Consider the following 8,336-nt stretch of genomic DNA (forward strand, 5'->3'; position numbering starts at 1 on the left):
GTTCAGGCATTTTTATGATGGTTACTCTATAATCTTTCTCAGATAATTCTAACATCTCTATCACCTTGGTGTTAGCATCTGTTGAGTGTACTTTTTCATTCAGTTTGAGCTCTACCTGGTTCTTGGGATGACAATGACTTTTCAATTTAATTTGGGACATTTTGGTTAACATGTTATTGGACACTGGATATTCTTTAGGCCTTCCTTTTGGCTGCTTTTTTCTGACTCCACTCCAGGAGAAGGAAGGAGTGGTGCCTTGTTACTACCAGGTGGAGGTAAAAGTCCAGGTTCCCACTTGGCCTCCTCTGACATCCAGGCTGGGGTACTCCTCATTACTGCTAGGTGGAGATGGGAGTTCCAGCCTCCCTACAGGCCTCCACTCATACCTTCCTTCCTGGGAGTGACAGGAGTGCCTGAAATTTATTCCTTCCCCTCTATACTCACCAGAACTGCTTTAATTCTATAATTTGCCATTTCTTGTCTGGTCTGGGACAGTTACTTTATAAGTAGGCCCCCCCCCCCCGCTTTGGTATCCCCTCTCTCTGATCCTTCCTCCACAGTGCTTCCAGAGTGATCTTTAGAAAACACAAATATTCCTCTACTTAGAATTCTTTCATAAATCCCTGTACCCTCCAGAATAAAATCCAAAACAAATAGAGGCCTTCAGGATTTGGGTTCAACTGAGTTTTCCGGCACCATCTCAGTCCACTATATATCTCTGTACTCCATCTGCAACAAACCGTTTTTCCTGGGATGTGGGCCCTGACAGAACTGAGGCCACGAGGCAATAAGAAAACAAGAGAAAAAATAACACATTCACTTTTTCCTCACATCTCCTCCCCCTCAACAATCTCTTGCCATTCCTCCTACGGACTAAATCCAACCAGAAGCAAGAAGCCAGAGGGCAAGAGAGCCTGGTAAAAAACTCCATGGAGATCGGTCCCCCAGGCCACAGAGCAGGGAAGGGAAGGGTAAAGAATGGATGTGGCTGGGAGGAGCAGCCAGATGGAGAGTAACCAGCACACTGAACTTCAAGTCAATCTAAGTTTTAGAGCAGCTATGAGCCAAAAGTCTCAAATTGCCAAATGCCATTCTTATCCCTCAAGATCATAAAATTTTCTAACAGAGTTCATCAGTGTGTAAATACCAGCATCCCAGGTCTCAATTCAAATGTAAGGGTGTTACACAAAATTCCCCTTTCATTGTATGGGTAGCATCATTATTTTGATCTCTATGCTTTCAAAATTCTTCATATCTCAAAAAAGAATTAAATAATTATACCCAAAATAGTAATCTGGTTAATATAATACAGTTGGTTAAATACATACCCAACTATTCTCACTGACCAAAACATCTTTTCATGCCGCTTACAATAGCCGTTTCCTAGGATGTAAAACGTTTTTTATTATTTTCAGGGAAAACATTATTCTTCAGCAGAATCATTTAAATCCACCCAATGGGCTTTTAAACAGATAATCTTGTCATTATATGTGGTTAAATGCTGCACAATACCTGCTAGAATCCATAAGTAGAACAACTTGTACTATATATTTTGGATACTAAGTAAATATTAAAAATGAATTTTTAAAATGAACTTTAATATTTTAAGAGTGAAGATTAAGCACTTACACTGTCAATAAACTTGAAAGCAGTATTTCTTAGACTAATCACAATTGAATAACAGGGGATTCCACCAAATAGACTTTTAGTAAATAACTTCACGGGTAATTTCAGATGTTAATGGATTTTAAAAAATCATTCACCAACCTGAGTTAGCTCTAGCCTGTTCTTTTTAAGTTTTTCATTTAGTTAGAATTGATATTAAATGTGTACCTCCATATAGTTCAAAAAATTCAAATAATTCCACAAATATTATGATAAGTAACAGTTCCCTGTAGACAACATTCTCCCCATTTCTTTTCCCTTAGAGGCAACCACATAAAATTCTTTTAGCTGTGTGAATATTTACCCCCTGTATTTCTAAAAATACCTGCTTTTATTGCCACTTTTGTGTTTTTTTTGACTGCACCTGCAGCTTGTGGGATCTTAGTTCCCTGACCAGGGATTGAACCCAGGCCCTCAGTAGGGAAATGCTGAGTCCTAACCACTGGACCACCAGGGAACTCCCAGGAGGCTTATGTTTTAGGTGAGTTGGGACAGCAGTATTAATTTTCCACCAGTGGAAAAGGGGGTTTAGCTTTCTCATGAGCCCCACCATGACCACCATACATTAACACTCACTCTTCCCAGCCCCCACTATAGTTTTATCAAAATTTAGTCAGATCATTATTCACTGTTTACACTACTTGAACAATGTAAAACACTTTCACAACTAAGCCATGTTTCTTTTCCTTCTCTGAAAATCTTTTTGTTTTTCTTGCTTTTAGTTTTCTTATTTTTTAAAAATTTATTTATTTAATTTATTTTTTATTTTTGGCTGCATTGGGTCTTTGTTGCTGCACACGGGCTTTCTCTAGTTGTGGCGAGTGGGGGCTACTCTTCATTGTGGTGCGCGGGCTTCTCATTGTGGTGGCTTCTTTTGTGGCGGAGCACGGTCTGTAGGTGCGCAGGCTTCAGTAGTTGTAGCACATGGGCTCAGTAGTTGTGGCTCGTGGGCTCTAGAGCACAGGCTCAGTAGCTGTGGCACACTGGCTTAGTTGCTCCGCTGCCTGTGGGATCTTCCTGGACCAGGGCTCGCACCCATGTCCCCTGCATTGGCAGGCGGATTCTAAACTACTGCACCACCAGGGAAGCCCCTGCTTTTAGTTTTCGATGCACATTTCACTATTTTATCCCCATAACCTCCCTTTGCTGGATCTTCTGTTTCCTGGCTCCCATATATTCCGCTTTATTAGTTTAATACCTCTTTTTGGTGGGGCACATCTTCCAGTAGCTTCCAGAGAAAAAATATATGGGTGGCCAATTTTCTGAGATCTTGCATGTCTGCAAGTGTCTTTATTTACTTTCCACTTGATTGGCTAGGTATAATATTCTATATTAGAAACCGTTTTTCCTGAAAATTTTGAAAGCATTGCTTTATTGTTCCCTAGTTTGCTGTATTGCTGTTGAGAAGTCTAATGCCGTTATTTTTCCTGATTCTTTTGTGTGGGAAGATTTAAATATCTTTCTGTTGTCCCTAGGGTTCTGATATTTTGTAATGATGTGCTTTAGTTTTGCTCTATATGCATGTTATGGGTCAGACACCATGGTGGGCCTTTCAGTCTGGACACTCATGTCTGTCAGTTCCGGGAAATGTTTTTGAATCAGTAATCTTAATAATTATTTTCCTTCCATTTTCTCTGTCCTCTCTGTAACTCCCAGTATTCACGCTTTGTTCTTTCTGGAAGCTCCTCTGATTTTCTTATCATTTCTTCCTATACATGTTCTTTTGATCTACTCTCAGGAGATAGTCTTAACTTTTCTTTCATCTATTGAATTTTTCATTTTTGTTATTACACTTTGTTCTCTGAATGTTCCTTTTTAAAAGCACCCCATTTTTGTTTCATAGGTGCCACATCCTCTATCTCTGAGGATATTAATAGGTTTTTAGAAATTTCCTGTTCTAAGAATAGTTCCTGTTTCCTCCAAGTTGCTTTTCCCTGCTTGCTTGTTGCTTCAGCATCCGTATGCCATGTTATGAGCTTTTCTCTTGTGGGCCTAAGATCTCTACTCATATTTAAGAGTAAGAAACTAAAAAGCTGTTTGGAAATTATGTGAATGGGTTGGGTTTGTCAACTGTGGATGCATTGTGGAATGACCTGGCTAGACCATTTTGTTGAAAAACCCAGTGATTTAGCATCTTTAAAATTTTTCCCTTTATGATCAGATTGTGCAGAGAAGTCTGCCACCTCTTGCCTAGAAAGGGGGAGAGTCTTCTCAGGGGTCCCATGACTGAATATGAAAACTTCTACTTATTAACTATGTTTTCAGATTAGTTCCCCCGCCATACTCTCAGACTCGTCTCTCTCTTTTTTTTTTTGCTGTACACGGGCCTCTCACTGCTGTGGCCTCTCCCATTGCAGAGCATAGGCTCCGGACGCACAGGCCCAGCGGCCATGGCTCACGGGCCCAGCCGCTCTGCGGCACGTGGGATCCTCCCAGACCGGGGCATGAACCCGTGTCTCCTGCGTCGGCAGGTGGACTCTCAACCACTGCGCCACCAGGGAAGCCCCTCATCTCTCTCTTATTCCAGGCACTACTGTGGTGACCAGTGCTGCTTGGGCACTCATCACATTCCCACAGATGCAACTTAACAGCCTCACCATAGCCCTGTATCATATGCTTCTCACCTCCCTCCCAGGGCCTCTCTGATGCTGTAATGTGGGGATGTCATGATGACCTGCTCTATGCTCATGCAGGCGAAACCCAGAAGTGTAGGGGAATTAACACTCCATGGGGTAAAGTTTTGACTGAGGGACACGGGAGCTAATGAATAAATGCTTTCCATCTCTCCCCTCAGACTAATGGCCCTGTAGGATCAAGCAATCATCCACGCACAGCAGTGGCCATGTTGGCTAACACCTCCTTTTCTGCCTTGTACCCCTCTTCATTGCTTTTCTCCGTGAGATCACACTTCCCAACAAAATACTCATTCCCAAGTCTTTGTCTCAGACTCTGCTTTCTGAGATACCTTAGCTAAGACACCTCAGCTTCAGCTATCCTTCAACTCTCCCCTTTCCCACACTGATCTTGCTAGCCCAGGCTCTCAGTTGTAATCAGTCCTGCACAGAGCCTGAGAAAGTAACACTGACTCTTAACTGCCATTCAGAGAAAACACAGTGTTCTCGTTTAGTCATTGATCACAGGAAAGTCCTATTCTCATTCTTTATCATATTTACTCCCTTCATTTTTTTCCTTTGATCCAACTTCAAATAGAAATATAATAATAATACCTGTATAACTAAAAGTTAAGTTTAACTAAACAGAAATTTTGAGACCACCTAAGGGGGGAAAAAGATACCACAGAATTTCAGTATAGTATAAAATATCTATACATTCCCTATAAGGTTGGTTTAATCAGATCTGATCCATATTTCCCAAATCAAATCTCGGAACCAGAGTCAGACATTTGAGATACAGACTGTGCTCAAAAATCCATTTCATACAATCATTGTATCTACTTAAGTAAAGAGTTCTTCCATAAGAGATAAGGAGCATATCAGAAGAAAGTTTTTTAAAAATGCAAAACTATTTCAATCGCATCTATTCTATCCTTGGAAAATATACTACTACCCCCATCTCTTTGAGCTTAGAATCAATTACCCAAGCAAATACATGTCCTAGTTACTATTGCTATGTAGCAAATTACCTCAAAACTTAGTTGTGCTTCCAGAGAGGAAAAAAATACAAAGCATTAGGAATCAAAATGGCTCCAGACTTTGCAACAGTTGCACCAGAAACAAGACGACAATGGTGAAACACGCAAAATTCTGAAAGAAAATTACCTCCAACTTGGAATTCGATACTGAACTAAACCTTCAAGTAATACTGAGTCAGACATGCAAAAGTTTCAAAAAAGATCCTTCCCATGAACTTTTTTCAAGAAGCTACCAAAGAATGTGGTCTACCAAAACCAGAGGGTAAAACAAGAAAGAGAGGGCATGGATACAGGAGGACTAGAGCTAGACCATAGGCTACTTACGAGCAGAAAATGACTGTGCTCATGTCAGGCATCAGTACCTGGCCCCTGCTCAGCCCCACCAGATGCCCCCCAAATGGAAATCTTTCACTTCCCGGAATCGTTCACAGCCTTGCTCCCTGAATTCCCCAAAAGGGCCCTTCTGAATTTTCAGGAAACCTGAATCCATTTAATGCTCGCAGACTATGATGACCTTAGTCTGCTCGGGCTGCTGTAACAAAATGCTATAGACTGGGTGGCTTCAACAACAAACATTTATTGCTCAGTTCAGGAGGCTGAGAAGTCCAAGATCAAGGTGCCAACAGATCCCTGTCTGGTGAGAGCCTACTTCCTGGTTTGCAGATGTCTGGTTGTGTCCTCACGTCATAGAGAACAGAGAGAGAAAGCAAGCTCTCTCTTGTGTCTTCTTATAATGGCACTAATCCCACCATGAAAGCCTCACTTTAACTACCTAATTACCTCCCAAAGGCCCCATCTCCAAATACTGTCACATTGTGGAAGTCAGGGCTTCAACATTATGAATTTGGGGGGAACACATTTAGTCCATAGCAACGACTGAGTCTAACAGTGGCACTTTTGTCCTCTTTCTTTGCACAGCTAAATTTGTGCTTCTTACTCAGTTTTCAAATCTAAACAGCATATTGCTTAGAAATCCGTACATTGGAGGTAAAACTAAAAAGAAAAGCAAAGGAACAAGTGATCCTCCTGAGGGAAGATGAAGGGAGAAGGTGACACAGAGTATTTCTGAGATCATTTTAGATGGTGGTACAGTTTTTCATTTCATTATTACTCAGTAAACTGTATATTATGTTTATACACTTTTCTGTATGTATGATTATCTCATAATTTAAGTAATATAGAATTTAGACTCATCTGATAAATCTCTTATCTCTTGTACCTCGGATGTCATGAAATTTAGCGATAGAAAGAACAAAAAGTAGCAAAATGCAGTCCAAATCTGGAACCTGGCTCTTAGCCACATTAATGAGCATTGGTAGTACAAATAAACCAGAACAGGAAGAGTTGACCACACTGCATCTAGATAAAGGCGCAAATGATTGCTTTATAGTCCTTTAATTTAAACTGATTTCATATTTTATAAATGACACAAATACCTATCAAATTTTCTCCTGCAATCCCTTTCCTATCTTCTTATTGTCATATGATCTAGAAACCTTGATCATCCATAACTCATCTCTACCTCAGTATTCAGTTAGTGTCTAACTCCTATTGATTGTACATCTAAAATAGCCCTTGTAACTACCCTTCTCTTTCCATTACTCTGCCCTGGTGCTGATGTAGACCCTCCTGAGAAACTCTGATTGTTATTACATAATCTGCAAGCAGGCCTCCCAGACTCCAGTTTTTACCTTTGTCAATCTATCTTCAACAGTGCCACCAGAATTCAGCTTCTAAACTGTAGACTTTTTTTATTGTGGTAAAATATATGTATCATAAAATTTTACTATTTTAATCATTTTTAAGCATACAGTTCAGTGGCATTAGGTACATTAATTGTTGTGCAACCATCACCACCATCCATCTCCAGAAATTCTTCATCATCACAAACTGAAACTCTGTACCCAATAAATAATAACTCCCCATTCCCACCTTCCCCAGCCCCTAGTAACCACTACTCTACTTTCCATCTCTATGAATTTGACTATTCTGGGTACCTCATACAAGTGGAATCATAGAATATTTGTCCTTTTGTGTTTGGTTTCTTTCACCTAGTATGATGTCCTCAAGGTTCATCTAAGTTGTAGCACGTGACAAAATTTCTTTCCTTTTTAAGGCTGAATAATAGTCCATTGTATGTGTACACCGCATTTTGTTTATCCATTTATCTGTCAATAGACTTTTGGGTTGTTTCTACCTTTCGGCTATTGTGAATAATGCTGCAACAAACAAGGTTGTATAAATAGTTGTTCAAGTCCCTGCTTTCAGTTCTCTTGGGTATATACCTAAAGTAGAATTGCTGGATCATATGGTAAATTCTTTGTTTAATTTTTTGAAGGACATGCCATTCTGTTTTCCATAGCAGCTGCACCATTTCATAGTTCCACCAGCAATGCACAAAAGAGTTCCAATTTCTTCACATCCTGGCCAACAATAGCCCTCCTAACGTGTATGAAGTGGTATCTGATTGTGGTTTTGATTTCCAGTTCCCTAATGATGTTAAGCATCTTTTCATGTGCTTATTGGCCATTTACATATCTTCCTTGGAGAAATATCTGTTCAAACCCTTGCCCATTTTTTTTTAATAGCGTGTTTTTTGTTATTGTCGTTGAGTTGTAGGAGTTCTTTACATATTTTGGATATTAATCCCTTATCAGATATGATTTGCAAATACTTTGTTTCATTCTATGGGTTGCCTTTTCACTCTCTTGATAGTATCCTTTGCACAAAACTTTTAAATTTTTATTAAGTCTGATGTATCTATTTTTTCTTTTGTTGCCTATGCATTTGATGTCCAAGAAATCATTGTCAAATCCAATGTCATGTCCTAAGTTCTTTTCTAGGAGTTTCATAGTTTTAGCTCTTATGTTTAGTCTTTGATCTATTTTGAGGTAATTTTTGCATATGGTGTAAGGTAAGGGTCCAACTTCATTCTTTTTACATGTGGATATCTTTTTACATGCCCAACTTCATTCTTCTTCATTTGTTCAAAAGACTGTCTCCCACCCTGCCATCCCCC

The sequence above is a fragment of the Lipotes vexillifer genome, unplaced genomic scaffold, assembly GCF_000442215.2.
Source record: "Lipotes vexillifer unplaced genomic scaffold, Lipotes_vexillifer_v1.1 scaffold751, whole genome shotgun sequence".
In the NCBI taxonomy this organism is placed as follows: domain Eukaryota; kingdom Metazoa; phylum Chordata; class Mammalia; order Artiodactyla; family Lipotidae; genus Lipotes; species Lipotes vexillifer.